The sequence below is a fragment of the Odocoileus virginianus genome, chromosome 11 (genome assembly GCF_023699985.2).
Source record: "Odocoileus virginianus isolate 20LAN1187 ecotype Illinois chromosome 11, Ovbor_1.2, whole genome shotgun sequence".
NCBI classification, from domain to species: Eukaryota; Metazoa; Chordata; class Mammalia; order Artiodactyla; family Cervidae; genus Odocoileus; species Odocoileus virginianus.
Window position 1 is genome coordinate 46,031,864 of NC_069684.1, and position 27,861 is coordinate 46,059,724.

The following is a 27,861-nucleotide window of genomic DNA, read 5'->3' on the forward strand; positions in this document are numbered from 1 at the left end:
TACAGTTTTTGCTTGGTTCTCTCAGGAAACTTGCCTTCAGACCCTTGATTGCCATACAATAAAGGCCACTGCTTCCCAGGTAGCACTAGTGGTAAAGAACCCCCAGGCCAATGGAGGAGACATGAGACACAGATTTGATCCCTGGGTTGAGAACATTTCCTGAAGGAGGAAATGGCAACCCACTCCAGTATTCTTGCCTGGAGAATCCCATGGACAGAGGAGTCTGGTGGGTGGCAAAGAGTTGGACACGACTGAAGTGATACAGCGTGGCCGTATTGTGAGGAAGCCCAAGCCACATGGAGCTGCCATGTATAAGTGCTCATAATGTGAGGGCTCGCTGGGCAGCAAACATGAGTGAAGGTACCTACACAGGATTTCTTCTCCCAGCCTTGAGTTCTCCCAGCTGAGGCCATAGCATCATGGAGCTATGCTCTTTTTGAATTCCTGACCTACAGAATCTGTGAGCACAGTGAAACGGTTGTTTCAAACTGTAAGATTGGGGTCAGGGGCAGGGGGTGGGGGGCGGAGGGTAATTTGTTATACAGCCAATAGATAACCAATATTTTATTTTAAAATTCCTTCATCTTCACACAAAACCTGTATCAGTCATCTGGCTCCAGCTTTCAAGAATCTACTTACAAGAGAGGTGAGATTTCAGGAACTGTCAGAGAAGAGAAGAGGAGGAGGAATCTGGGAATCCCTATGCATTTTTTTCAGCACCTACACATCACAGTCCTTATCATATCCAAATCTTCACCATCATGGTCATGAGGTAGGTATGAATTATCTTCCTTAAGAGATGCAGATGTTGAAGCTCAGACTGGAAACATAAATTTCTCTCATCTCCTGGATATCAGTGGCAAAATAGGAATTCAAACCCAGGACCGGATGGCACAAAAGCCCGGACAATCTTCACATGCTTCCCAGAGAACTGAACCTAAAAAGAGAAGACACAGATGAGCACTTGGCACAACTTTGAGCTCCTACCTTTCTCAGGACATTACTGAAATAACTTCCCTCTTTGGAGTAAAGAAAAACAAAGCAGTCTGGTTAAGCCAGAGAAAGCCCCCCAGCAACAATGTCGAACAAGCCAGGAGTAATTTGTTTCTATTCTTCTCCATGTGACTGCCGGAGGTTATCCTGGTTTTTATTAGCCAAACTTCCCCTTTTCAAAAGATAATTCTTTGAAATCTTCTGGGAAATTAACATGGCTCAATCTGGCTCTGGGCTGGCCACCACATGCTCTCAGAATTAAGAGAACCTGGGTTTTTAACCCCTTGTAGTCACATACATACACACACAAAATTGAATGCGCCTCTATACTATTTTAACAGGCTCTAAAGAGACAGTTTACAGTGAACCAGCTATTATGTTCAGCTTTATCCTAGAAAAAAAATTGATCTATATTTTTTCCAATTAAAGAGTTCTATACCATGTACCAATTTAGTTATAATTCAGACTCACTAGAAATTTTTTATTTAAAAAAATCTCATGAACCAATTAATACACAAGTTAGATCATTTAAATATGCAATTTTTCAAATATTCTTTAAGCAAAATTCATTACCAGCAAGTAATATAAAATAACTATAGCAGAAAATTTTAATTCCAATTCTCCATATCCTAGCTATTTACATTAAAAAGTTTATAATTTTTCTTTATTTTTATTTGCTAACTGGGAATTTTTGAGATTTCTTTTTTACAGTATCATAAGAAATATAAAAAAGTGACACTATGTAGGCAGCTAATGGCTTATTCTTTCAATATTTCCATATCTATGTTTCTGGCCTTTAAGAAATTGTTTTTCTCTGGAAAGTTTGGCAGGGCAGAGCAAGGTGGAAAAAAGCTTGTCCTCCATACCTCTCTTTCCTCCATGACCACCCCTACAGGGAAACCTTAAGGCCTTTGCAGCTGACGTCTCCTTTTCCAGTCAAAGTTCCCCGAGAGATAGTGCAGAAAACCCTTTGGGAGCTGAGAGTAGGAGTCTTCTGCTATCACCCAGGTCCAGCATCTAAGCCATACCCAGAACTATGCGACCGAAAGGATGACATTGACTAGAAGAAGAATACAGAGTAATTCAATCAGGACAGAACCCAGATCAAGTCAGTTCAGTGAGTTCATGCTGTGTCTCACACCCTCTTTGCTGCAAAGGCATAGTAATGTCAGGTAAGAAACAAAACAGAAGCAAAATAATTGGCCTCTCGCTAATGGTCAAAAATCTGCCTGCTAATGCAGGAGACGTTAGAGATGCAGGTTTGATCCTTGGGTTGGGAAAATCCCCTGGAGAAGGAAATGGCAATTCACCCCAGTATTCTAGCCCGAGAAATTCCATGGACAGAGGAGCTTGGCAGAGCTTACAGTCCATGGGGTCCCAAAGAGTCAGACATGACTGAGCTTCTGAGCACGACAGAAACAAAAGGTGGTGAGCAGCAGCTGAAACCACGAGCCTGCAGGTAGCAATGATCTAGAATTTCTCTCCTGAAGACTGAGGGGATTACTAGTGCTCTGTGTGAGAGGGGAACTAGAGTCATTTTCATTGAGAAAAGCAAGAGCTGGGATGAAAGAAATCTGAAAAATTAAGCTGCTGACAAGACAATGTTTGGGGCTTTGGCTAGGGAAGACAGAAAGACAGAAAAAGGCTTTACAACAAAGAACCTCAATCAAATTTAGTAACTGTGAACATGATATTCCCAATATCACAATGAAAAGAAAGCCTTGAAATAGTGAAAATGGCTAAGGATTAGCAGCAAGATCACAACAGCTCTGAACAACTGTAAGATCATTATGGGTGTATGTGTGCATATTCAGTTATCTCTGACTCTTTGTGACCCCATGGACTGTAGCCCACCAGGCTCCTCTGCCCAGGGGATTTCCCAGGCAAGAATACTAGAGTGGGTTGCCATTTCCCCCTCCAGAGAATATTCCAGACTCAGGGATAAAACCCTCATCTCCTGTATTACAAGTGGATTCTTTACCTCTGAGCCACATGGGAAGCCCCAAAACCACTATAGGAAGAGGAAAATATGGGGAGGGATATGGTGGAGAGAGAAAGAAAAAACATAAGCAAAATTTTCCCACTCACAGTAAGTACACAAACCCAAATCCCAAGCCAAAGGAGAAATTCAGTGAGAATGAAATCAGGATATAAATGTGAATTCATTCATTATTAAATCAAAGCTATGAAATAGCCTAGAAAAGACTTTTTAAATTTTAAATATATATGTTTATAATGCAAAAATACATAAATTAAATAATAATTTTCATTTTAAAAGACCAGGGAAATGTAAAGAAGGAAGAAATAAAAGAATAACAGGAATATATGAAAAAGAGTTAACTTTCTAAGGCTCAGGATACAAAAGATATTAATTTAAAAAACTCATTTTATATAAGATCAACTCTAGACTGGATACTATAGAAAAAATGCTAATTAGAAAGCAGTATTTAGTAATTTACCTATAACACACAGAGAAAAAGTATATGTACATATACATTAAAGAAAGAATATTATCATAAAGAAAGTCTCAAAAAATGTGAAGGCACAGAAGTCATATAAAGTATATTCTCTGACTGTAGTAAAATTAAACTAAACATCAATTACATAAAACTAGAAATCTCTACATATATTTAGGAGTTAAGTAATAAACTGCTACATTTTGAGTCAAAGAAGAAATCTTAATAGAAATTAGAAAGTATTTTGGTGCTCGCTTCGGCAGCACGTATACTAAAATTGGAACGATACAGAGAAGATTAACATGGCCCCTGCGCAAGGATGACACGAAAATTCGTGAAGCATTCCATATTTTTGAATTTGGGGGAAAAAAAAGAAATTAGAAAGTATTTTGAAATTACGATGAATATACTGTATGGAAAGCTGCTAAAGTTGTGTTTAAAAAAAAAGTATAGCCTTAAAAGTATTTATTAGGAAAGAAAAAAAGACTGAAAATCAGTGTTCTTAGAATTAATCTTAAGAAGTTAAAAGAAAAAGAGCAGGAAATTAAATCCAAAGAAAGCAAAAAGAAGAAATTAAAAACAGAAAAATAGGAGTTAAAAAAACCAGAAGTAAATATGTAGAAGAGAAACAATATGGCCAAAGTTGGTTATTTAAAGAGTAATAAAATAAATAAATTCATAATAAGACTAATCAAGGGGGAGAAAAGACAGAAGGCACAAATAAAAATATTAGGAATGAAAAAGAGGACATAATTATATATGCTCATATATTTAAAAGACAATAGAATAATATTAAGAGCAACTTTATGACAATAAACTAGAAAATTAGATTAAATGACAATTTAAAAATTATTTACTAAATGGACACAAAAATAGAGAAAATCTAGTCTTGTATCTACTAAACTGAATCCCAAATGTAAAACCTTCTCTCTTCTTCAAGGGTATATTCTTCATAAAATTTAATGAAGAAATAGTTTCGATTGTTTACAACTCATTCAGGGAGTGGAAAAAAAAGAGAATACTTCCCAACTTTTTTAAACTGAGCAAGAAGATAATACAGGCCCAAGTTCTCTCATAAATACATGTGTTTTTTTTTAAGCTAATAAAATCCAATGACATACGTATAATGAGGACAAAATGTCATATTGTATTGGTTTATTCCAAGAATGAAAGGTTAGTTTAACATTCACACATAGGAATAGTCATGGATCAGTGCTTAGTTTCCTAACTTGATTAATGAACTTCAGTTATATAAGAGAATGTCTTTGTTCTTAACAAATATACACTTAAAGTATTTAGGGGTAAAGTTTCACAATATCTCTAATCTAGTCTAGAATGGTTCAGAAAAATAAGTAATATATATATGTATATACACATATGAATATATAAAATGATAAAACAAATGAGGCAAAATCCAAACAACTGGGTATGTGTGTGTGTACATATGGGTAGAGTTATGAGTAGTCCTTGTACAAATAAATTTTTTAGGTAAGTTTTAAATCTCACCAAAATTCAAAGTTACAAGTAAAAAAATCAATTTAATTCACCTGTAAACAGAATAAAGGAGGAAAAACATACAATTACTTCAATAAGTATAGAAAATAATTTTATAAAATTCAACATCCATTCCTGATTAAAAAAACAAAACAACCCATGGTAACTTAGAGGGTCTAATACAAGGTATCTATCAAAAAACCTGTAGGAAACATCACAATGGGGAAAAAAAATATAGAAGCTTTTTCTCTGATGTCAGCAACAAGAGAAGGATGCTATTGTCACAACTTATATTCAACGGAACTTTCAGCAAAAAACAGCCTGCTTTGGAGGAACAAGAAAATTGCCTGCTCACTACAGGCTTCTTATTCCCTGAAAGTAAACAGAATAGAGCTGAACTGAGTTAGTCTTTGCAAATTTGACACCCGATGAGTCAATGCAACTCTCCCAGGTGAAGTGGGTAAAAGAAGAAAGTCTGCTTGGGGAAAATACTTCCTCACAGAAATCATGATCAAAGGGCACATTTCCCTGTAACAATGTTCAAGATCCTTTGAAGAAAGTTACAGAATGTTATCAAAAGGCATAAAAGGAAGCCTGAATAGAGAATTAGATCACATTCATGGATGAGAAGACCACATACCATAAATATGTCAATTATGCACAGATTGTCTACATTTCTCTGAACCTTGTGGGTTTAGATAAAGCCCAACACACTGATCAAAAAGGGCATATGGAAGAACAAAGGCCTAGTACGGCCACAGTCAACTTTGAAGACAAAGAACAAGGACCAGCAACAAGCCTATCAGATATTTTAAATGCTTATTAACCTACTGTTCTGGACTTGGTATCAGCACAAGGAACAAAAAAACAAACAGAAAAGGAGCAGACAAAGGTTGGAAAACAGGTCCAGGCATATTCGTAAACTTGGTATATGATACAAATGGCACTTTGAATCTGGAAGGAAAAAATAAACTATTTAATAAATGATACTCAGTCAATAGGTTATCTCATTTGGAAAAACAAAATAAAAGCAGATCTTTAATATAAATTTTTAAAGAAATTACATATGGATTAAATACCTAAGTGAAAAATATATATCAAAACTTTTAGAAGAAAACAGAAGGGAATAGTTTTACACTTTCAGAGGAGGGAAGGATTTCCAAACTAAGTACAAAAAACAAGTCATAAAGAAAAAGATTGGTAAATTTGACTATATTGTTATTAATAACTTTTATAAAAAAAAAAAATCGCAAGCAAAGCCAGAAGCAAATTGCAGACTATGAAGACAAGGGAAGATATTTGTGATCTGTACAAGTGGAAAGGGATGAAAATCTAGAATATTTGAAGAATGCTTACAAGTCAGCAAGAAAAACAATCTAGTTGAAAAAATGGACAAGAGATGAGGATGCATCTTTCACAAGAGGACACCCAGTGGCTAATGCGCATACAAAAAGATGCTTAACCAAGTCAGTAATCAGGAAATTGCCAATTAAGTCACCACTGAAATACCATTTCCCACCAAGCAGATTGACATACAGAAGAAAGCTAACAATATTAAGTGCTGGTGAAGAGGTAGAGAAAAGAAATGGGGCCTTTCACAAGCTGCAGGGGGAGTGAACATTGGTATAAGCCCTTTGAAGAACAGGGCTAGAGTTAGAGACACACATCTGATACAGGAATTCCACTCCTAGAGATGCACAGAGATGTACTGCTTATAACAGGAGAAATATGGAAACAACTTAAACCCACCGATGAGATGATGGATAAACAAACTGTGGTTCACAATGAGGTACCATTACACGCCAGTCAGGATAGCTGCTATCCAAAAGTCTACAAACAATAAATGCTGGAGAGGGTGTGGAGAAAAGGGAACCCTCTTACACTGTTGGTGGGAATGCAAATTAGTACAGCCACTATGGAAAACAGTGTGGAGATTTCTTAAAAAGCTGAAAATAGAACTGCCATATGACCCAGCAATCCCACTTCTGGGCATACACACTGAGGAAACCAGATCTGAAAGAGACACGTGCACCCCAATGTTCATCGCAGCACTGTTTATAATAGCCAGGACATGGAAGCAACCTAGATGCCCATCAGCAGACGAATGGATGAGGAAGCTGTGGTATATATACACCATGGAATATTACTCAGCCATTAAAAAGAATTCATTTGAATCAGTTCTAATGAGATGGATGAAACTGGAGCCCATTATACAGAGCGAAGTAAGCCAGAAAGATAAAGACCATTACAGTATACTAACACATATATATGGAATTTAGAAAGATGGTAACAATAACCTTATATGCAAAAAAAGAAAAAGAGACTCAGATGTATAGAACAGACTTGTGGACTCTGGGAGAAGGCGAGGGTGGGATGTTTCAAGAGAACAGCATCGAAACATGTATATTATCTAGGGTGAAACAGATCACCAGCCCAGGTTGGGTGCATGAGACAAGTGCTCAGGCCTGGTGCACTGGGAAGACCCAGAGGGATCGGGTGGAGAGGGAGGTGGGAGGGGGGACCGGGATGGGGAATACATGTAAATCCATGGCTAATTCATTTCAATGTATGACAAAAACCACTGCAATGTTGTAAAGTAATTAGCCTCCAACTAATAAAAATAAATGGAAAAAAAAAACAAAAAAACTGGTTCAACAGAACACTACACAGTAGTTAAAATGAATAGACTAGAGCTATATACATTAGCACAGAGTACCCTCAAAGATACCATGTCAAATTTTTAAAAAAAGAAAACCTTACTGCTTGATGATATGTACAGTATGATAACATGTAGATACAGCTTTAAACATGAAAACCAGTATTATATATTATTATGCATAGAAATAGCATTAAAATATTTGTGGAAGTGATAAGCAAATTCAGAATAAGACATTATCTCTGAGCCAGTGGAAATGGAATGTGAAAGAACGCATAGAGGGCTTCCCCTGTTTTTACTTTTTCTTAAAAAAAAAAAAAAATCTCAAACAAACAAATCAGAGTTGAAATCAAAGTGCTCGGATCAAATCTGCTTATTCTCACAAAGAAACAGAAATTCCACATGTTATCTATTCATTGCTTTTCAAAACAAATTTTAGCAATAGCATTTTTTAAAGGAACAACCTAGAATGGTCACCTGTGAGAACAGCGAAAACAAGATGCAGTGACAACTCCACATGCTGATGGAGCTGTGGGGAAACTGAGGCACACACACACTGCGGGCAGCAGCTCTTACTGCTCTCCACCCTTCACATCCTCACTGCATTATGAGGTGTGCTTGAGTCTCATTGCGATTGGGACGGGTAAATTCCGGCATCAACTCATATGTAGTGGCCATGTTCCTTTCCTCCTTTGCAAAATGTCTTTAGTCCATTTTCTTGTTAGGTGATCTTATCATCTGTCTCTTCTTGCTTGGTAGGACTTCGGTTTTCTGTTTTTAATAAACACTGGATGACTCCTTCTCATCTCTTACCCTGTGTGGCCTCTTCTTACTCTCATGCATGTATTTAAAAAGAAGGGCTGTTCCCACCAGCTTGTACAAGCACAGAATATCTCTGGAAGGATGCACAAGAATGTGGCACCTGGGACTACTTCTGAAGAGGACAAGTAAAGGACCGGGGGAAAGAATGTTTGGGAGGTGAGTTTATGTGCCCAGTCTCTCAGTGGTGTCCAACTCTTTGCAACCCTATGTACGGTAGCCCACCAGGCTCCTCAGTCCGTGGAATTTACCAGGCAAGAATACTGAAGTCGGTGGCCATTTCCTCCTCCAGAGGATCTTCCCAACCCAGGGATCGAACCTGTGTCTTCTGAGGTCCCTGCATTGGCACTTGGATTATTTACCACTGAGCCACGTGGGAAGCCCCATGGGGGACATGTACCCTTCTCCATTATTCTCTTGCACTCTCTTCTTTTGGAAAACCACTATTAGGTCCATGTATTTCAGATTTTAACACAAAACCTATTATAACTAAGCTAATGAAAGCTTTTCCTCTATTCGTTTCCCAAAGGAGATGCCAGCCCAAGTCAGACTTTCCCCATGTGACCCACACCTGCTGGCCCTAAATACGGGAGCCCGTCCACTCTGCCTTCTAACCAGGAGGCAGAAGAGCAGAGCAAGGCTGAGAGCAACCTGGCAGCCAGACTACCAGGCTGTCCCCCAGCTCCCCCACTGCCACTTGTACAACTGAGCAGAGCTTCTTAGCCTCTCTGGACCTCAGCTGAGGAGCAGCGATTCCTACAGTGACCGGCAGCCTTGAAGTCAGCAGGCCCCCTTGCTCCCACCTCGAGTGGCAGAGGTGATGGGATCTTACATCCCAAGTGAGGTGCAAAAGGCCTGTGGCTTCTGTTTGGACACACCTTCTCTTACTCGCTTGCTCTAAAGGAAGTCAGTCCTCATGTTATATCCCACATTGGGAGCAGCCCTGTGGGAAAGGCTCTCAGAGCAGGAATTTAAAGCTTTCAGCCACCAGCCAGTGAGAAGCAGAATCCTGCCAGCAAATCCTACTCACAGCGAGTGAGTGAGCTTGGAAACTGGTCCTCCCCCAGGGCAAGAGGATGCAGCCTGGGGAGACCGCAGCCAGAGAAACCCAGCGAAGTCATGCTCAGATTCCTGACCCACAGAGACTGTGAAATAATAAACATTTGTTGTTTTAAAGAGAAGCAGAGAGACTAGGCAACATTTCTCCTGAAAAATGTATCAATCACCTGCAAGAGGCCAGACAGAACAAGAGATTGTGTTGAATCCCTTCCCATGCTGGGAGCCTAAGCAGATCTCCAAATAATACAGTAAATCCTTGATTTTAAACAAAACGTTTCAGGAAATGGGTGATTTGCTGGATTTAATTTCCTGGTTAATTGGAAGAACCTTTTTTTTATAGAATCATGGTGCTTAAACGTATCTCATAGATCATGTATTCAGATGAAGCAGCTGAAACGGAGAATAAGCAGTTTCTGAAAGTTCTGAAGCTTTTCTATGGCAGACCCTAGCACAGTGCCTGTCACACCAAGGACACTCAATAAATAATTGTTGAAAGAAAGAAGGAAAAAGAGTAGGTGGCAGGGAGGAAGGAAGAAAAAGGTGCTCACCCTCTTAATGGCTTTGACGTGCTGAAACTCCTCCTGGTCCTGGCCTCAGTGGCCAGGAGAGCTCAGAGTTGGACATGAGCAAATCTGAACTCAAGCCCCAGACCACACTTAGTTGCATGACTCTAGGTGGCCCCTTGACCTCACCCCTTATACCTTATATCTCACCTGTTCAGGTGTAAAATTTTAAAAATAGTAACTTCAGGTGCCATAGAGTCACTGTGAGATCAAATATGATCCATACAGGAATGCACTATCTAACCAGAGAGGGGCATGCACATTTTGTCATCCTTATCTTTAGAAAGTACTGTCCACTGTCCTGACTTAGAAAGCAGGCTATAAATTAAAACATCCCCTCTTCCCAACACATGGGAAAGGGTTGCTGTTGGGAAAATCAGGTCTTTGGGGGAGGGAAATCCATTTGGATCCTCATCTCACACCATTCATTGACACAAAAGATGAATTTAAAAGTCAATTGTAAATTACAGTACATGTGTGATACATAATACCATGCAATTAAAAAGAATAAGGTACAGTTCTCTGCACTGGCATGGAAAGATCTCCAAGAGCTAGGGTTGTGTGAAGAAAACCAAGCCATAGAATGCTAAGTATACGTGTGTGTGTGTTTTACTTATGTAAAAATAAATGCCACATACCCATGCACGTGCATATGCCACAACTTTAAAGAAAGTTGAAAGAATTCACACATCAATTGTTAATGGTAGTTGCCTCTGGGGAAGGTAATGGGACTGGATGTAAATGTGGCATTTTAATTTCTCATGAAAATTATATACATACACACACATACACTAGTTGAGTTTTTTAATGGGTATGTATTAATTTTAAATTTTAAAAACAAAGGTAATATTTTAAAACTTAAGTGTAAAGAATAAAACCATTAAAAATAATACATGAGTGCTTGGTCTCTGTACGAAAAGGAAAAATCTTTGAAAACAATATAAAAAAATCATGAAAAGTATTTCTAGAATTAACTACATTAATTGCTTCTTTTGTCAAAAAAAAAAAAATTAAAAGGTAAACCGAAACCTGGGCTTCCCAGGTGGCGCTAGTGGTAAAGAACCTACCTGCCAATGCAGGAGAAATAAGAGATGCGAGTTCAATCTCTGGGTTGGGAAGATCCCCTGGAGGCAGGCGTGGCAACCCACTCCAGCATCCTTGCCTGGAGAATCTCCTTGTCATGGACAGAGCCGCCTGACGGGCTACAGCCCATAGGGTCACAAAGAGTCAGACATGACTGACGCTACTTCTTTCCAAGCCAAAACTGGATAATCACTTAGCACCCAATATGACAAAGAATTCATTCTTTCTATTATAAAGTGGTCAGAACTGATTAACTTTTTAAAATAAGATCACTACCTCCCCACTCCCAAAAAAGCCCTGACTCTCCAAGCACTCAGCCCCAGACTCTTTTGAAACTATCATCCCACGTCCTTGTTTTACAGACAGAAAACCTTAAAGGTGGTGAATCTGTTGTGGGCTGGGGGGCTAGCGGCGGAGCAGGAAGCTACAGCCCCTCTTAGCAGGGAGCCGGCCCTCCTGAAAGGAGAGGCTGGGATGGGCAGTTTCCTGCAGCTCAGAAATTTACCACTCACATCCTCCATCCCTGCCCCTAACAAAATCTGAAAACAGCAAATCTTCCCAATCTTGTCAGAACCCAGGTCCCCCTCTCTCCCTATGACTGTAGCCCACCAGGATTCTCTGTCCATGGAATTCTCCTGGCAAGAATACTAGAGTGGGTTGCCATGCCCTCCTCCAGGGTATCTTCCCAACGCAGGGATCGAACCCAAGTCTCAGCTCCTGCATTGACCGGCAGGTTCTTCACCACTGAGCCACTGGTGGGAACTTGGAGGGAACTAGAAGCCCTTCTCCCAGCCATCTCCTCCCACAGCCCAGCACCCCCAGCAGGGGCTACAGCCTGGGGAGGGTGCTGGGCGCTGGGGAGGCTCCTCCACCCCCACCGCCCATTCCTGACATTTCCTAGTAAAGGGGAAATTCTGCACCTTCAGAACTGGGGTCAAGCCAATGTGGGCCTGCTCCTGCAGATAATTATTCTTAAAAAGAACATTGCTGGGCTTCCCTGATGTTTCAATGGTTAAGAATCTGCCTTGTAATGCAGGGCACACCGGTTCAATCCCTGGTCTGGGAAGATCCCACATGCTGTGCAGGGCAGCTAAGCCTATGAGCTGTAACTGCTGGGCCCACAGGCAGCAACTACTGAAGCCTGAGTGTTCTAGAGCCTGTGCTCCACAACAACAGAAGCTCCCACAACGGGAATAACCCGTGCACCGCAGCTAGAGAGCAGCCCCTGCTCACTGCAACTCGAGAAATCCCCGGCACAGCAACGAAGACCCAGTGCAGCCAAAAATAAATAAATATTTTTTAAAAAAATAACATTGCTGTTGTTGCTTAGTCCCTCAGTCACATCCGACTCTTTTGTGACCGCATGGACTGTAGCCTGCCAGGCTTCTCAGTTCATAGGATCTTCCAGGCAAGAATATTGGAATGGGTTGCATTTCCTCCTCCAGGGGATACTCCACCCCCTCCCCCAGGGATCAAACTGCATTTCCTGCGTTGGCAGGCGGGTTCTTAACCACTGAACCATCGGGGAAGCCTAAAGAACATGAGATAAACATTTGCAAGGAAAAGATCTTGCCATCCCACCAAAAACTTACTTAACATTCAACAAACATTTACTGAGCACTAATGGAAGTGTAGGAAGTGCCAGAGTTAAGCGTGTACAGATTCTGAGTATGCCATCCTTGCCCTGAACAGGTAATTATTCCTCATGAACATTCAGTGTGGTACAAAGGAAACTCTGCTGCTTACTAGAATAGACTGGAGCACTTCACTTAATCTTTCTGAGGATCTATGTATAAAATTGGCATAGTAGTAAAAATCCTCAGGATCTTGGGAGGATTAAATGAGATGCTGTAGGACAGTGCCCTGCATAACACAGCCCTAGGCACACTATAGACAAAGAAGAATTTAGGCTCCAATTCCCAAGCCCCCCTCCCCTCAGTTTCCTCATCTCTAAAGTTTTGTCACCTTATTGACTTGACTGACCTACCTTACAGGCTCAAACTGCATGCTACATCAACACAAGAGCCCCACACAAATCAGTCGCCTTATTGGGATTATCGAGTCTCAGTTGGAAACATTAATTCTATTCATTGAGGTGGGTGGAGACAACTGAATGTCAATATACTCTCCAAGATGGATAAAACCCCTTTGCTTGGATCTGGAATGTGCTGCAGAAGGGTAAGTTGGAGACCAAGTTTTCTCTTGCAGTGTTGTGTTGTTTTAGTCCCTCAGGTGTGTCCATCTCTTTGGAACCCCATGAACTGCAGCCTGCCAGGCTCTTCTGTCCATGGAATTCTCCAGGCAAGAATATTAAAGTGGGTAGTCATTCCCTTCTCCAGGGGATCTTCCCAACCCAGGGATCAAACCAGGACCTCCTGCATTACAGGCAGATTCTTTACCGTCTGAGCTACCAGGGAAGCCTTCTCTTGCAGAAGGACAGTACATTTGGGCCCAAGAGCCAAATCTGTCCCACTTCACCCCTACACCCCACCCCTGCCTGTTTTTGTAAGTGAAGTTATATTGCATCACAGCCATGCTCATTCATCTACGAATCCTCTTTGGCTGTTTTCATGCCAGACCCACAAGCCTGAATCACTGTGACAGAAAATGTATGGCCCTTGAAGCCTAAAATATTTACAATCTGGCCCTTCTCAGGAAAAAAAAGAAGAGGTTGTCAACCTCTGCTCCATCGAATACCTTCTGTTCCTCTATCGCAAATATCCATAAATCTGAAGCTGAATGGTGGAAATTAAACTTTTTAGCTCTTGAGTCAGTTGAGGTTCACAAGGCCCAGTGATTGAAATTGAGACTCAAATGAATCTGAAGTTTGGAAATAAGAGGGACTCTCTCCAGGTTACGTCTGGCTTGTTACTGTGTAGTCCTGAAGCAAATTGTAGGTTAAAATAAGACTTTAAAATTATTGTGGGGGTTTTCTTCTGTCTACCATTCCCCCCCCCAACAAAATCCTACAGCCCAAAGCAACTAGTAATTAAGTGAATATTTTCCAATTGTAAATACAGAAAAATTTTTCATGTTACCTATTGATTTTCTATCATGGATGCCATGAATGATTATCGAGCTCTTTCATCACCTCATCTCCCTTCTAAAAAGATACACATTTATCTCCCCCATCCACCCAATATAATTACATCAAAAATTGTACTTAAAACATTTTTATTTAGATCAATAGTTGATATTTCTTATATTACAACTACATAAACATTGTTTAGTACAGAAAAAAAAATATTGCAGGGGTTTGCAGATGGAGGAAGCAAGATGGAGTAGAAACAGCAGCAACCTGAATGTTGGCAGCTATGTTCCAGCCCCAATTAGGAGTCTGATTGGAGCTGTTACTTTATTTGTAAAATAAGGGGCTCGTCATCCACCATCTTTGAACTACTCCTGGGAGGGAACTTGCCCACACAGATATGGAAATTTTGGCCGTGTCATCTCTAAGATACTTTTCCAGCTTTAAAGCTTAACGTAAAGTGAGACTTGACATTGTGAGACCGTGGCCTTGGGGACGGTTATGCGAGAAGCAGTGAATTTACATGCATGGGATGCTTCCAGTTCTACCGTGTCTTAATGACATTCACCACGGTCATAATTCATCGAGCTTACCTCTTTCCAAATAGACACCATGCTAGTATAAGTCCAGTCCATCTGTAGAGAGAGACAGTAGCCCCTGGACAGCTTTGGACAGGCCCTCCACCTTGAATTATGTGGCAGCAGTCACATAATTGGCCCTCTGAATTATGCCTTCTAGACGGGCATCAACATGAGTTTACCTTCCCAAAACTAGCACCAGCAGACACAGTTAAGGATGGCTTTATCCCTAGAGCAATTAGTCCATGTAGTAAAGGGATCCTAAGGATGCTGCCAACTATCTTGGGATAATTGGGGCCTGACAGCAAATAAATCCTGCAGAATTAGGACTAGTTTTCTTATCCCAAAGCCCCAAAGTGAGGACCACCTTCCAAAAGCTCGGGATCCAAAATCTGCTCGTCCCCTTTGTGGATGGTGCCTGGTCCTGGACTGCATGCCCTGCACTCCTCCCCCGTAGGACCCATGCAGGCCAGTGACCCCAGTTTGGCAGCTCGGCGCCACATGGACAGCAGTCAGAGAACACCCAGATGAAAGCTGCAGCTGAGGGCCAGCCCTTTCGGGTCAGTGGCTGCTGTGCTCAGTTCTCTCCCTGCCTCCCCAAGTTCAAATGCCAGCCTGATTTCTATCTGGAAGCCTCCCAGCCCAAACATGGAACAAAAGTTCCCTCTGACAAGCCCATTCTGGGTTCCAAAGTATGTTTTTATGTTTGTTGGCAAATGGAAGGGTCACCAACAACAATAACAACAGTGTTTCCCCTCCACTGGAGCTACTTCATTTCTTCACATTTGTTCCAGGGCTGGAGCTGGACAGATGAATAATGTAGGCTAGGCAGCTGGCCCGCGCCCTGACCTCGTGCCTCCAAAAGCAAACATGGTGGTGAACGTGGAGACTTGTTTGTTTGAACTCTCACTGGCTAACTTAAAAAAGGAAAAGAAAAAAACACCTCCCACCATCCCATTTCATCAGTGAAGCCACTGAAGTTTTATTGTCTTGCTTTTTCTTTTTCTGTTTTCAGTTCTCACTTTTTGGAACAAGGAGCCCTCTACTGGTGCAAGAGATGGCGCCAATTCACCAATCATCGAGGCTACCCTGCCATCTTGTGGTCAACTTACCAATGTGCAAGTTTAGAGAAAATCAACTGCCAAACATCATACAACACAGGTTGTTTGAAGGAATCTTTCAAATATTTAGACAGGCTTTCATTGCAGACGTCTTGAGAAGATAGATCTGATTGTTTGGGGAGGATATAGATTGCGTTTGGAGTCATAACGTTGTTCTGTATCTCAGCGCCCGTCCACCTCTCGAGGCATCAAGCTTGAGCAAATCATTTCATTTTAATGAAGTTGTTTTTCCATCTGTAAAGTAGAGGTCATAATAAATGCTTGATTCTTAGAGTTTTGTGATGCTTAGATATGACTGTATATAAAAAGTGATTTGTAAACTTTATACACAAATACACATAAATATGAGGTGGCTCAGTGGGTAAAGAATCCACCAGCAATGCAGGAGACACAGAGAAAATCCACTAGAGGAGGGCATGGCAGCCCACTCCAGTATTCTTGCCTGGAGAATCCCATGGACAGAGGAGCCTAGTGGGCTACAGTCCATTGGGGTCACAAAGAGACAGACACAACTGAAGTGACTGAGTAGGCACACATAAATATATTTTAATATCTCTAAAGAAGTAGATTATCTCACTATACTTGGTAAGACTTTTTTCAGAGACTCAAAGCCTGTTTTGCTACCTAACCTCCTTTAGAATAAAGCCTGAGCCTGAGGCTTAAAGGGAGAAGGACTTCACACTGCTCCATGCTTTCCTAAATGCACACTGTCAAATTCCTTAGCTTTCACTTTCCTGATGCAAGTAAAACCAGTTTCTTCAGCCTTTCTTCATAGGGCCAGCAAATCAGTCATGGGGAGCAAGGAACATTAGTGAACTTTTGGAGGTTAAAATGCTTACCTGGAGTCACAGAGTGCCCATTAATGCTGGAGCTTGAGTACTTGGCTACCTTGTCTTCTGGAAAAAGCCTGAGCCAGATGCAGCTGCTGAGGAAGCACCCGTAGAGGCCTGAGCGGCACAGGGCTGACGCGGGATGACTCATCAAACACAGGATGGGTTTGGCCACTGCTTCTGTGCAGCTGTTTGGAGGAAGCCAGAAATTTCTGGTGCCTCGCTCTGGACTTGGTGAACAAGCCCAAATGTTGCAGTCCTCACTTAATGCTAAAATTACTGCCCAGCCTGGGTTGGCAGACTAGCCGGTGCTGGGTCTACTGATAAGAATGTCCAAGGCCCTAGCCTGAGCTCAGAAGTTTCCCACCCATGGGCTGGCCCCTTCCGTCCTCCAGTTACAGTTTATCACATGTCTCATTGATGTAGGAGGCAGGCTTAGGGCACATCTGGCAGCAGGATCAATAGTTTTGCAGAGAGAAAACAGCATGCCAGCCAAAAGGACATCAAATCCTTGGGTGAGTGGTGAGGAGCTCTGACTCAGATTTCCAGGCCATCTGCCCCCCAGGCTGGGCTCCGCTTCCACCTGTTTCCAAGTTTTGTTCATCTAGGCCTGTCCTCAGGAAGCCACCTTCAGATTCTCGAACGTTAGTGGTGAGAAGGTGTATTAGCAGGTGAGGGGGCAGAGGAAGGGCCTGTGGCAGGTGAGGGGGACACAAGAGAAGGTCACGCTCCTGTCCCGCCCAGTGACGCTCTCCTTCCAAGGCCGACCAGACCTCCACAGTCATTCCCCCTTCTGGTCGTCTCTGGGCTGCCCCAGCATCTCTCATAGAGACCAGCCTGCGAAGAGCCTTCCTCCACAGTCGCCCCTACGGAGGCGGCTCTTCTCCCGCTCTCACTGCGAGGGGGCAGCAGTCACCGTCTTTCTGTCTGGAAGGTATAAGAGGGTAAGGTTTTCCTTCAGAGTTTTTCCTCACATTATAAACTACTTATATCAGCCAAATGAGAGTAGGAACCAAAGGTAAGGTGGCCAAACGTTCTGAGCTGAAGTTCATATGATCTGACAAAGCGAAGGTGACTGTCAGTGCACTGAGACGGCTGACAAAATGATTAGTCTTTGTTGTGGGTTGATAAAGATGGATTTTGGAAATTCAGGCATGTAGGTTTGAGTGCCCACAATGTGCAGGAGGCAGCCAGAGACCAGAGTGTGGGGGTGTCATAATGCACTCGGGACTGGGTGCTCACACTCACACGTTCAACTGTGATAGGTGACAGTGGATGCGGGGCCACTATCAGCTTTAATATGATATATTAAATATATCAGCTTTAAATAATGATATATATGGCTATTATATATATATAATATATGTAATATAATATGTATTACGTGTGTGCTCTGCTCAGTCACGTCTGACTCTTTGCAAGCCCATGGACTGTAGCCTACCAGACCCCTCTGTCCATGGGCTTTCCAGGCAAGAATACTGGAGTGGGTGGCCATTTCCTACTCCAGAGCATCTTCCCCACCCAGGAGTAGAACCCAAATCTCTTGTACCTCTTGCACTGGCAGGCAGATTCTTTACCAATAGTGCCACCAGGGAAGGCTCTATACAGATGATTGCTATAGTAAAGATTTTGACTGGCCTTTGTCCCTGGTCACCTCTAAACCCTTGGACTTCCTGGAGTCACAGGAGTCTTATTATTCATGGTGGCCCCTCAGGCCATCTCTGAGTTTATGCTAATGAGGTTACCGGTGGTGGATTCCTAGGTCATTTCAGGATGAGGGCTGGCAGAGCTGGAAAGATCTACATGTGATTAGAGTTGGACTTTTGAGCCATTGGATGTCAGCCCAGCCTCTGGGGAGGGGAGTTGGGGTTCAGTCACTGGCCAACGATTCAGTGGATCATCCCAGAGTAACTAAAACTCAGTAAAAACTCTGGCCACCCGGGACATGCACAGGCCTCCCTGGCTGGTGGTCACACACTGACGTGCTGACACAGTAACAAATCCTGAGGACACGGGAAAAGCATATTCAGGCCCCTCCTGGCCTTGCCCTGGCTGGTCCCCATTTGCATTCTTTACGGTGAACTGTGCAATAAAGTACAGCACTTCCCTGGGTTCTGTGAGTCATCCCCACAAATTGTGGAACCTGAGGTGGTGCTAGGAATCCCCCCCAGATTTTAGCCAGTTGGTCAGAGGACAAGGCCTGGGAACCCCCAACCCAGAAGCTGGCTTCTAAAGTGAGGGAAGTTGTGTTGAGGGTGTGCCTTAATTCATGAATTACACTGCACTGTGGAAGAAATCACAGAGAACTCTGGGGAAATTCACAAGGTGCACTGGTGTGGGCCCTAATGTTTGTTCACGTTTGCCTTCCTCCTTATGGAAGAAACATCCAATAATGTGTGTGGTCGAATGAGTAAGTTAATTATGTAACAGAGTATTCACTGCCCATTGCCCAGCATGGGGTATGGATCATGCCTCATCTGACCCTTCCCAAATCAGTCCCATCCCCACGTGTACTCTTCTAAGTGTCATTTCTGTCCTGGAGCTTACAAGTGCCCTAGGAGGATCTCTCTGTCCATCTGTCTGTCTCTTCACCTTTATACTCAAATCCCCGTACATGAACTCTCATTAGCTTGTTCCCTCCCACAATCTGGGCCATAAGAACTTAGTGGCACTTTATACCAGAGTCCAAAACCAGTAAAAACACGAAGCTAGAGAACTAGTTTCCTTCCCTGGAAAGGGAAAGGAACTGCTACAGAGGAATCTGATATGTTTGAAGAGACCCTTCCTTTGAAATGGAAGTTTTACTCTCTCTTCTTTTTTAATTGAGATTTAACTGACATATAACACTGGAATTAGTTTTAGGTATACGACATAATATTTTATACTTGTATAAGTTGCTAAATGATTATCAGAATAAGTTTCATTAACATCCTTCACCACACATTTACAGAGTTACAATTTTTTGTGTGTGTAGATTTTTAAGATTTTTGTATATGCAGATTTTTAAGATCTTAACAGCTTTCAAATATATGATGCAGTATTATTAACTACAGTCAGCATGCCCTACACTACATCTCAGATCTTATTTGTAACTGGAAGTTTATACCTCTTGCCCACCTTCATCCATTTCCCCTACCACCTTGTCCCCACCTCTGGCAACCACCAATCTGTTCTGTATCTATGAGTTTGGCTTTTTGTATATTCCACTTACAAGTGATATCATACAGTATTTGTCTTTCTATGTCTGACTTATTTCACTTAGCATAATGCCCTCAAGGCCCATCCATGCTGTTACAAATGGTAGGAGTTCCTTCTTTTATTGCTGGATGATATTCCACTGAATATATATACCACATCTTCTTTATCCATTCATCCATCAGTGGACACTTAGGCTGTTTCCATGTCTTGGTTATTATAAATAATGCAACAGTGATCATGGGGGTGCAGATATCACACCCAGAAGTTTAACTGCTGGATCATATGATAGTTTTATTTTCAATATTTTGAGGACACTCCATACTGTTTTCCATAGCAGCTGCACCAATTTACATTCCCACCAACAGTGTACGCATGAGGTTTCCCTTTTCTCCACATCCTCACCAAAACTTGTCTTCTCCTATCTTTTTTATTTTTTATGATAGCCATTCTGACAGGTGTGAGGTGATATCTCCTGTGGTTTTGATTTGCATTTCCCTGATGATTAATGATGCTGAGCAACTTTCCTGTGAACTGGGAATTTAGACTGTTCTACTGGGAGGTTTGTTGATGATAATCATCAGAACAAATCCCTAAACAATATTTTTAGAAAGACATTTTTTTAAATCACAAGCACACAAGGAAACCAAGGGTATGCTCTTAATGACTTACAAATTACGCCAAATCCTCAAAACCCAGGTGGCAGGCAAGGATGGAATAAAGGAGGAAGCTACAGTACGAGGCAGGAAGGTGAGAAGAGAGGGCCCCCAGGTGGAGCCCCCTACTGGTGCTGCCCGCCAAGTGCACAGGGCGGGCCTGGGGAGCCATCGCTGTGCCCACTGTGGGGTAGCCTTGGGGGGCTCATGAGCTGGGACATTTAGGTTTGAAAGGTGTGCCCCTGAGAAGGAGGGAGCCCTTTTGACACATCACCTCACAGCCCGCCTTCCCCTCTCCAGTTCCCAGGCCTAGGCGGCACAGGCAACATGAGGAAATCCTGAGTGCAGTTTTGACCCCCACCAGGAGACACCGACTACCCGAGGAAAAACCAACCCCATGAGCAAGAGACATCAAGCTCAACCAACAGAACTGACACTGGTGGACCGCAGGGAGGCAGCCTTCGGAGGAGACAAAGGGCTGGGCAACTGACATTCAAAAAAAGACCCAGGTAGGGCCAGGGAGGCCTGCTCCCTCCTCTTTGCATCAGTAATTGCTGATGTGTCCACAGAACATTTCCTGCCCTACACAGCTGGGTTCCTTTTCTGTGTCCAGAGCTGGCCTCAGAATGCTTGAATCCTCAGGACCTACAGGCTCCACAATTTCTTCATGAATGAGGTCCCCATCATGTGTCTTTTCCCCTGGAATTTGGTCTGGGTTCCAGTCTTTCAATGTTTTTGTCCTTAAAAACTTTTACTGGTCTCACAGGGTCTGATGTCTGGAAACACATCTGAACCTTCATAAACACCTTCTGAATGAAGTGCACCACTTAGGTACTTAAGGGCACCCATGTGCCTCTTGAGTTCCATCCTTGCCTCCAGAAGGTTCATTCTGCCAGCCTTCACCATTTTGTGACTGCACTCATAACTTTCTAGAGATTCATTTTTAATTATTAAGATTGTTGTTTCGTCTCTAGGTCACGTCCAACTCTTCTTACAACCCCATGGACTGTAACCTGCCAGGCTCCTCTGTCCATGGAATTTTCCAGGCAAGAATACTAGAGTAGGTAGCCATTTCCTTTTCCAGGGGACCATCCCAACCCAGGGATCGAACCCACATCTCCTGCACTGTCACACAGATTCTTTACCACTGAGCCATCAGGAAAGCCCAATAAATAAGTAAATAAAAATAAATATTTAAAAAAGCAAAACTTAGTATGAGGAACTATCCAGTCATTCCGTAGTTCATATCCATTTTAATACATATATCAGTCATAGAAGTAACAGATTTCTAGAAGCATCTATAGTTAGTCCTACAGCTACACTAATAGGTGGTTCTTCTGGAGAGAAGAGTTGAGACACACCAGTAATGTGATGTGTCTGCTGCGTGACCTGGGCAAGGCTGGGGGCAGGGGACAGGGGAGGGGGCTGAAGGTTAAGGGCATGGTTTAGGAGGAGAAGAGAATCTCTACTGATTTTGCATTTTCTAATCATTTCTAATGAATCATTCTCAGGTTATTTATAGGCAAATGGATAGCCCAGGCCTAGGCCCTTGGACTAAGTCAGCTGTTCACATTAAAATGGTGACTTTCAAGTCTGGCACTGTAAACAAATACTTGTGCTGTTATTTATATTCTTTTTGTTGTTGTTGAAACTAATAGCTGGATTTGTTTTTTTTTTTTACAATTTCTTATTAAGTACTGTGGATGTACATTATGTAAGTTTCAGGTGTACAACATAGTGATTCATAATTTTTAAAGGTTATATTCCATTTATAGTTATTATAAAATATTGGCTATAGTCCCTGTGTTGTACAATATGTCCTTGTAGTTTATTTACTTCATAGAGTAGTTTGTACCTCTTAATCCCCTCCCATCTCCTTACTGGTAACCACTAGTTTGTTCTCTGTATTTGTGAGTCTGTTCCTTTGTTTTATACTCACTCAATTCACTTCAGTCACTCAGTCACGTCCAACTCTCTGCAACCCCATGGACTGTAGCACTCTAGGCCTCCCTGTCCAGCACCAACTCACAGAATTTACTCAAACTCATGTCTATTGAGTTGGTGATACAACTCAATTGCATGATCAGTTGATGATCCAACCACCTCATCCTCTGTCGTCCCCTTCTCCTCCTGCCTTCAATCTTTCCCAGCATCAAGGTCTTTTCTAATGAGTCAGCTCTTCGCATCAGGTGGCCAAAGTATTGGAGTTTCACCTTCAGCGTAAGTTCTTCCATTGAACACTCAGGACTGATCTCCTTTAGGATGGACTGGTTGGATCTCCTTGCTGTCCAAGGGACTCTCAAGAGTCTTCTCCAACACCACAGTTCAAAAACATCAATTCTTCAGCACTCAGCTTTCTCTATAGTCCAACTCTCACATCCATACATGACTACTGGAAAAACCATAGCCTTGACTAGACGGAACTTATATTCACTAGTTTGTTGTATTAGATTCCACTTATAAGAGATATCATACAGTATTTGTCTTTCTCTGTCTGACTTATTTCACTTAACATAATGCCTTCAAAGTCCATCCATGTTATCACAAATGACAGAATTTCTTTCCTTTTATGGCTGAGTTGTATTCCATTGTAAGACTATATATGTATATATATATATACACACATATATGTATATATATACACACACATATGCATATCATGTCTTCTTTACCCATTCATCTATTAATGGATACTTATTGCTTCCAAATTGTAAATAATGCTGCTCTGAACATTGGATTCATCTATCTTTTCAAATTATTGTTTTTATTTGTTTTTTCAGATATATACCCAGGAGTGGAATTGCTTGGTATAATATGGCAGCTCTATTTTTAGTTTTTTGAGTAACCTCCATGCTGCTTACCACAGTGGCTGTACCAATTTACATTTACACCAACATTGTATGAAGGTTCCCTTCCCTCCACAGCCTCACCAACATTTGCTGTATTGTTGTTGACGATAGCCATTCTGACTGGTGTGATGTGATATCTTATTCTTGTTTTAATTTCTATGATGATTAACAATGTGGACCATCTTTTCAAGTGCCTCTTGGCCATCTGTATGTGTTTGGGAAAATGGCTACATAGGTCTTCTGCCCATTTTCAAATTATAGTTTTTTTATATTGAGTTGTATAGCTCTTTACATATTTTGGATATTAACCCCTCATTGGTCAGATCATTTGCAAATGTTTTCTCCCACTCGGTAGGTTGTCTTTTTGTTTTTTGATGTTTTCCTTTGCTGTGCAAGAGCGTTTAAGTTTAATTAGGTCCCGTTTGTTTATGTTTGCTTTTACTTCCTTTGATTTAAGAAACAGATCCCAAAATATATTGTTTTGATTTATGTCAAAGAGGGTTCTGCCCATGTTTTTCTTTAGGGGTTTTATGGTTTCCAGTCTTACATTTGGTCTTTAATCCAATTTGAGCTTATTTTTGTATATGACTTTAGAGAATGTCCTAATTTCATTCTTTTACACATGGCTGTCTGGTTTTCACAGCACCACTTACTGAAGAGATGGTCATTTCTCAATTGTATATTCTTGCCTCCTTTTGTTGTAGATTAACTTACCATGAGTACATGAGTTTATCTATGGGTTTTTTATCTTGTTCCCTTGGTCTATATTTCTGTTTATGTGCCAGTACCATGCTGATTTATTACTGTAGCTTTTTAGTGTGGTCTAAAGTCAGGGAGTGTGATTCCTCCAGCTTGATTCTTCGTTTTCAAGATATTTTTGCTATTTGAGGTCTTTAGTGATTCCATACAGATTTTAAAATGACTTTTTCTAGTTCTATGTTATTTATACTTATTATCCCACATCTAATTCTAGGCTTTAAACATCTTTCAATGCCTACTTTTTATACCATTCAACTCAGTCACTCCCCTGGAACATTCCAATCTCTTCTACATATAAGAATTCACTGCTGGCACTAGAATTCCTCTGTGGCTGAGAACTGTCTTTGCTGAGATGATTACTTACGTAGAAGATGAGCCCCACTCTCAAGGGCCTGGGCATTAGATGGCCTCATGCCATACCAATGATAATAAGGTCACAGCACTGCATGACAGAAGGCGAAGACTGAGCCAGGATGAATAGAATAAGGGGGGAGGGAAGGGACAACCCAGTGGCATCATCAGGGACCCCCAAATCTTCAGCAATATCTTCTAAACACATCACAGTTTTGTTTGAATGATTTTCTCCTGTGAAAAGCAGAGAAGGAGCTGAGTCCCTTGTCAGGGTAAATGTGGTCAGGACTGAGGCAGCCCAGAGGAAGGCCAGAGCTGGAACAGAGGAGGCCAGGGGACCCAGACACCCCTCCTGCCCCCAGTTAGCAGCAACCTCAATGATGTCTTCAGCTTCCACTAGCTTCAGAATTAGCAGTTTTCAGACCATTTCACCTGGACAGCCTTAACGGTCCAGGTGATGTCTGAGATGTCCATGATGTCTGAGATGTAGATAGGAATCTGTGTGCAAGGATGATAATCACCAAATTACATATAATACTGGGAATTTGGAAACTTGAATATACAATAGGAATCTGGTTATAGAAACAAAGAGAGAACTAAGTGAGGAAATAATTTACAGACATTAAAAATTATATTTTCAAAGTCTATTTAATCACATGGAAATGTTCCTGCTCTAATATCGGAACAGAAAAAAATCCAAAATGTCATTGTTGTTATTAGTTTAAGTTTGTGTTTTGTTTTAATAAGTGGTCTTTGAAAAAAAAGGACTAAAATTTTAACACAGATTGTTTCAGAGTTTGTTGGATTATAAGTGACTTTTCTTTTGTCACTTTCTTTGTTTTACTTCCACATGATTTTCAAACTCTCCATAATGAGCAAAGTAATGTCACAATCAGAAAAAATCAACATCACTTTTGAAGCGTGGGAGTCGAGTTTGTTTGCATTAAGTGGTTTACTTGGCAGACACAAGAGAGATGATCGAGGAATGCTGCCCTTAAGTGGTGCTTGGTCTTGATTTATTTATTTCGGTTTTAGCAGAGATGAGAGGGACCTAGCCACTTTTAGACGAGGGGGGGGGGGGGGGGGGGGGAGAAAACACACACACACAGAAAAGAAAACGCCACAGTAGCTCCAGGTTCAACCCCTGGGTTAGGAAGAGCCGCTGAAGAAGGAAATGGCAACCCGCTCCAGTATCCTTGCCTGGGAAATCCCGTGGACAGAGTATCCTGGCGGGCTACAGTCCGTGGGGTCACAAAGAGTCAAACACGACTTAGCGAAAGCGCCTGTATGAACCATTTAGGGAGCCTAAATTATACTATATTATATATTATATTCATAATACTATATTATATTCATAATAACCAAGAAAGAAATGACTGGCTGTTCTGCTGCTCTTTAGCTGTGAGACTTTGGGCAAGTAGTCTCTGGGCCTGAGTTCTCACCTATATTATATAAAATAAAGGGATTAGGAAAGGTGATGTCTCAGCCCTTGCCTCTCTGGAGAGCCTGGATTGGCCCTAGACCATACGCCCTAACAGGGCGCAACTTAATTCTAGACACAGGATCTTGTTGAGTGGCTCTGAGTTCACCTTTCGCGACTTTTCCAAGTTTCCCCCCTCCTGGCATCAGCCTGGTTTGGCCTCCTCCTGCCGATGCGTGCGGCTCGGTGACGGCAGCTGAGCTGGGAGCAGAGCCCCATGCCAGCCGCCACCTTCCGAGAGGCCGTGTCTTGCTGACTGCTTCCTGAGCCGCCCGCTGACCTCGCCTCACAGCTGCTTCCACCGTGCAGTCCTCCTGGCAGTCCTCATCATGACCGCAGCTGCGGCCTGCCGCCCGCCCCCCGCACCGGGCTCTCAGACGCCTCCGGAGGTGTCAGTCGGCCCTGGCGCCTTTGCCACTGGGAGTCCTGGCACCCGCCTTCAGAGCGCAGTGCGCTGTCGTGCCCTGGGGCCTTCAAAGGTGCCTCGCCCAGATGAGTCCCACAGGGCGGATAATCTCACCTCTTTTCACAAATGGGGAGCTGCGGTGGAGAAACTGCCTTGTCTTCCAAGAGGGAACAAAGACAGTGGATCAGCCAGGGCAGAAGCGAAGCCTCGGCACTCTCCCAGAGCAGCGTAGGCTTTCGTAATCGGTCATGCGTCTTTTACCTTTTGAAACTTTGTCGGATTTATATATAGCCTCCATCTTGTCCCTCCGAACTCGGCAGGGCTCACCATCAGTCACTGGGCTGAACACCTGGAACTCTGTGGGGATTATCATTAGAAGGATGCGAGGCCAGGTGTGGTTTTGGACCAGAGACCTATTGGAAGAGGGAGGATTTCTCACTTTCCAAGTTTGCTCTGCTCAAGTTAAAACAATTAACCTCCTTTCCCCTTCAAACAACTGTTCTCCGCAGCTCTGTACTAGCAAGATGCAAGCGGAAGACACTGTCAAAAGTGGACTGTGCCCTTCAAAATCTTCAGATAAAAAGGGACATTAGATTGTCCCCAGGGCTTCTTCCTGCCACCACTGCCCTCTTTTCTCCACTAATTTCACCACTCCCTTCTGGACCTTACACCTCCTGAGAACAGGAATTTTCCCTAACGCTTTGGTCGTGAAGAGATTGTAGCCGAGGGGAGTCTGGCCAAAGTTAGGCCCCCACATCGGGCCCCACACTCACCTCTCAGAGTTTGCCAGGCCTGCCCGCAGGGAGGAAGGACAGATGGCAAGGTTATTCCCACCCACCTGGGGTCTTAGCTCTCTTAACTGATGTAGCTGTCAGCACACTATTCCCCTTCTTGGGCTGCAAAATCTCCCAGGACACACACACACTCAAAAACTCTTGGTAACATTAATATTTTCAGGAAATCACACACCTCCTTCTTACATTATGCTGATATTATATTACACAGCTAGCATGAATTGAATGCTTATTCCATTCTGGGCACTGTGCTGGCTGATTTTTATGCCCTAATGACTTCATTTAATCCTCACGATAATCCTATGAGGAGGTTTGTGGGATGAATCTAAGGCTGTGAACTGAAGTGAATTATCCATGTCCAGCCAGGGAGGGGCAAAACCAGGACTTGAAACCTGGTCTCATCCGACAAGTGAGCTTTTCAGCCACCATCCAAGATCCTCTCCATGATGCAGGGGCTCAACTGCAGATGTCAAAGCATTGCTGGTCTGGTGAGGTAGTCCTAGCCAGTCTTGGCCCTTCCATCCCCAAGAGGGAAGCTGACCCTCACCCCTCTCACATAGCCTGGCCTTTTCCTGAGCTTACAGACCTGGACATGAAGATCCACCACTCTCAACCACTGCCCAGTTCTGGGCTTTCAGGTTATGGGAAATCATAGATCACAAAAAATGAACTCATCATCTTGCAGAAATGA

At 42.4% G+C, this 27,861-nt stretch overlaps 1 long non-coding RNA gene and 1 other non-coding gene across 3 annotated transcripts in view; one reads left to right on the plus strand and one right to left on the minus strand.

The window, feature by feature from the left end:
- Positions 1 to 549: 549 nt before the first annotated feature.
- LOC110144913 (uncharacterized) overlaps positions 550 to 27,861 on the minus strand; it is an 87,677-nt gene continuing 60,365 nt past the window's right edge. For both annotated transcript variants that reach the window (XR_011490380.1, XR_011490381.1), the window contains 3 exons: positions 16,690 to 17,607; positions 15,842 to 16,084; positions 550 to 937 (listed from right to left, as the gene is read on the minus strand). This is a non-coding gene — a long non-coding RNA (uncharacterized lncRNA). The remainder of the gene's footprint in view (positions 938 to 15,841; positions 16,085 to 16,689; positions 17,608 to 27,861) is intronic.
- LOC139037623 (U6 spliceosomal RNA) lies at positions 3,697 to 3,803 on the plus strand. The gene has a single exon (XR_011490498.1). It is a non-coding gene; the product is annotated as a U6 spliceosomal RNA (small nuclear RNA).